This window comes from Nannospalax galili, unplaced genomic scaffold, assembly GCF_000622305.1.
Source record: "Nannospalax galili isolate Female #2095 unplaced genomic scaffold, S.galili_v1.0 scaffold617, whole genome shotgun sequence".
NCBI classification, from domain to species: Eukaryota; Metazoa; Chordata; class Mammalia; order Rodentia; family Spalacidae; genus Nannospalax; species Nannospalax galili.
The window spans coordinates 247,086-251,359 of NW_008341872.1; the positions used below are offsets into that span (position 1 = coordinate 247,086).

At 41.4% G+C, this 4,274-nt stretch overlaps 1 pseudogene; it reads right to left on the reverse strand.

Moving 5' to 3' along the window:
• LOC103737635 overlaps positions 1-4,274 on the reverse strand; it is a 30,004-nt pseudogene that overhangs the window by 18,859 nt on the left and 6,871 nt on the right.

Consider the following 4,274-nt stretch of genomic DNA (forward strand, 5'->3'; position numbering starts at 1 on the left):
CGAACCCGGGTCCTCTGCAAGAGCAGTCAGTGCTCTTAACCACTGAGCCATCTCTCCAGCCCCTGAACTTTTTTCTTCAATGTGTTGAAATTTAAGAAACATTAAATTCCATTGATTACCTAATTTCTTGCTTGCCTCAAATCCAGAATTTCTTTGACGTGAAATCACAGTGTTACTGTAGATCTTTTTCATAGTCTCGTTTATGGCTTGAGGATTCCTGAATGATTTCCTATTTCAGCGAGTTGTTCATTTGTCACAAGTTTAGATCACAGACAAAGATGATCTAGTGAGCCATTTGGAAAAATTATTCATGTTTTCCCCAGTCAAGTACAGGAAACTAATGAGTGGTCATAAACTTTCAGTCTAAACAGTGATTCTGACCAAGGCAAACTTAATAAAAACAAGTATATTATGAATCTAAAAGGTCTAAGGTAATTACAGAACGATTTTGATTTTACCAAACCTTTATTCAGCAACTGTGATGACAAAAACTTTTTTTTCAGGTTTTGCCATTTAGTATAAATTAGGGGATAAGTAGTACTCTTAAGATCTCTCTGGGACTGTGAAACTTGATTGTATTTATACACTCCCTGGTTTTGTCTGTTTGCCCTATGCCCAGCCATCCCTCCCCTCCCAGTTTCCTGGGAGGCTAGGAGCTGGCTTCGGTATGACCTTATCTTTCTCTCCCTTCCTCCCCTCCCCTCCCCTCCCCTCCCCTCCCTTTCCCTTCACTGTGCACTGTCTGTGGCTTCCACCCTCCCAGGCTCTCATTCATTTGCTCAGTTCAGTTGCTTCCTCACACTATTAAACTCTTCCTCAGAGCCAGTTGGTCTAGGACATGCAGATTCAGCAGAACGGACCCCAGCTTTGTTGGCACTGGCAGTGTGATGGAGGAAAAAGCTAGGAAACACAGGAAACAGGTGAACAAACTATGAAAAAGGTAACATCAGTAAGGGGACTCGGAATGGGGTAAAGAACAAGGAATGAGGAGAATGGAGCATCTAATATAATCATGAGAAGGAAAAGCCATGTGAATGAGGTGGTAACAAGTCTAGGCGGGCCGGATGGCTGCACACGTACAAAGACCTTGGGGTAGTAAAGAAAAGGTGGAGAGTAGAGCTGCATGCACTGTGTTTCCAACTTTCCAAACATTTGTTTTGACAGGTTACAAAATAGAATTGTTTGTGTGTGTGTGTGTGTGTGTGTGTGTGTGTGTGTGTGTGTGTGTGTGAATTCTGGGAAGCTGATTTTCTGGTTGTAAAAATAAAACCAAGCTTTATTATCTTGTTTATATGTATTTTTAAATATTTTCTTTATTATTTTTATTTTATGTGTGCGAGTGTATTGACTGCATGTATGTGAGTGCACCCCTATCATGCAATGCCGTGGAGGTCAGAAGAGGGCTTTGGATTCTTTTGGAGCTGGAGTTAAGGACAGTTCATAGCCGCCATGTGGGTGCTGCCAATTGAACCTGGGTTCTCTGCAAGAGCAGTCAGCACTCTTAACTTCTGAGCCATCTCTCCAGCCCCATATCTTCTTTATATTTGTATCATTTTGAATTCTTCTACAAATTAGCATTAACTACTTATGTAGTGAAAATCAACTGTGTTGAATTTTTTCATTAATCTTAAGAAAACTGAGATATGAATTCACAAAAGTCTATATTCTCAATTTTACTCATCAAGTCAGCCTCAGAGTTTTAAAATTCAGAATCTGAGATCATTTCAGAATTAATGGACTGAAATTTTCTTCATTGTTCTCTATGAGAATATATTCTTTCATGGTAATTCAAAGGAAGTTGTGAGTCTAACCAAGAGCTAAAATCAACAAGCTGTTTCCAATCTACCTGGTCCTTTCTAGGTGTACTTATCACAAATGGTTGTCTGAACACCTCCCCTACAAATGGCCTGGTCCCAGCCACTTAACAGCAATAGCACTGCTGTGCCATAAAATGTGTCACCTCAGCCTTTGGGCAGATACTATTTCGTGCGGTCTCTGCAGTAGCTGTGAAACTCTCACAGTTCTGCTGTGCCTATTAAACTCAATATGTTGAACAACTAAGTCAGGCATGTTTTATTATAAAAGGGGAAGTGCTGCAATCTTGCAATAGGCATGTAATTCTGGAAAATCAACATTTCTAGTTTCAGCAAGGACTGTGCCAGCAACCAGATACTGCAGTTACGCTTTAAATCTTTAATGCAGTCTAAAACCTCATGTGTTAAAGACTTGACCTCTGCCCTGGTAGCATTGTTAAGATACTTTGTGAAGTATTTGGACCATGAGGTTTTGATTAATCTGTCTATAGGTTCATAACTTACTGGGATACTGGAAAGTGGTGGAAATTTGGGACGATGTGAGGTGAGCAGCTTTGCTCTACCACATCCTCCCCACCATGATGTTCTGCCTCATCACAGACACAGAAACAATGGAGCCATGTAACCGTGGATCACAATCTCTGAGCCCAAAGAAATCTCTCCTCCCTTTAAATTATTTATCTCAGGCAAGTTTTTGAAAAGACAGAAAGATGATTAACACAGTGACAGAGCACTGGAAGTGGCCACATTGGGGGTCAGGTAGCGGCATGATGGACAGGTTGAAAGAGTCTGGAGGGAGGTGGAAAGGAGACAGCATGAAGAATGCCCTAATGGAAAAGGTTTTAGGCAGAGGGACAATGCTCAGGCTTGATGCCACGAGCAGTTTGAGGGCACATTTTCTAGCCTTGCAGGTCTGGAGTACCATCCAAGGACTTTCTATGGAACCTCCATGTGGAAAGGCACACCATGGTAAAAGAACTGTAGCTCCAAAACTTGCCTCATTCTCATAGTCAACTGAGGTGTTTCTGAAAACAGATGTCCTAGGCTCTGCTCTCAGAGACCACAAACCCACAGGTCTGGGTTGGAGCTTCAGAATTTGTACTTTTGCAGATAAGGTGATGCCAAAAGAGCACCTCTGGCAGGCCTGCGCTGTCGTGATGTATCGCAGAGGTGCTGCATTGCAGAAGCTGAAAGGCTGCCAGCATCGAGAGCTGCTGCTGGCTCCCTTACCAAATGAGAACGTTTGTTTCAGCACGAACTTTATTAAATGACTAAAGAGTGAATTGGTGTAAGAGATACTTTCCATTTCCATAAGAATCATTGTCATTTCTATTATAATTATTTATTGTATATGTATTCGTTTATGTGATGTGCATGCGTGTGTACGTGCACGTGGTTGCACATGCTTGTGGAAGCCCAAGGTTGACATCCGGAGTCTTTCTGGTCACCTTCCACCTTATTCATTGATGCAGGATCTCTTAATTGAAACCAGAACTTGCAGACATGGGCTAGTCTATTTAGCCAGCAGGCTTTGGAATTATAGGTAGGCTGCTGCATTCATTCACCTGGTGTTTAAGGTGGATGTACCTCCTTTGCCTTCTATTACAATTATTTTAATACAGGGTCACAGGCCCTACTTCAGACTATGATTCGGTGTACTTCAGCAAATGGGATTTCTGAGGCATGACTGAATACTGCACTCAAAGCTGGTGTATTAGAGTGGAGCACTTAGTTGTTGAATGAACCCTGCTACCTGCACACAGACCTGGCAGTGTAGCTGTGCTCACTTGCTGCCTTCATGAGGTTGTATGTAAATTACAGGAGGCAGTTATTTTGGGGGTAAGATCCTGCTTTCGGTTCCAACAAGCTAGATGAAAATTGAATTGAGTCAGTCATATTAAAGTTCCACATTTTCAAGCTGAAATTAGTTTATCTGACCTGAGGAATCAGAGAGAGACAACAAATTTTCTAAGCAGGTCAGTTCCAATTGGCATGACAATGTAGTGCCCTCTGCCTTCATCCTTACACACACACACACACACACACACACACACACACACACACACATAACTCGATGTGAACCAATCAGTTAATATTCCATTGTTCTCTGTCACTGTCCCTGCTTTACAAGGCAAGTGACTTTGAAGTTGGGTGTGATGTTGACTAACACTTTTAGTCCCAGGACTCAGTAGACAGAAGAAGGGTGATTCTAAGTTTGAGGCACTGAGTTCCAGACACTGTGGCCACATAGCAAAATATCTCAAAAAACAAAAACAAAAAGGCATCTAAAACCCAAACCGACTCAAAACAATAAAATAAAGCAACTTGGAAAGGACCAAGGCAATTTTGTTTTGTTTCTGTTTTCTTCAGCCCCTGTCTGTTTAAAACCAGCCTCATATTCTAAAGAATGAGGTACTACCTGTTTTAATATTTTCTATATTATCTTAAATATATATATAT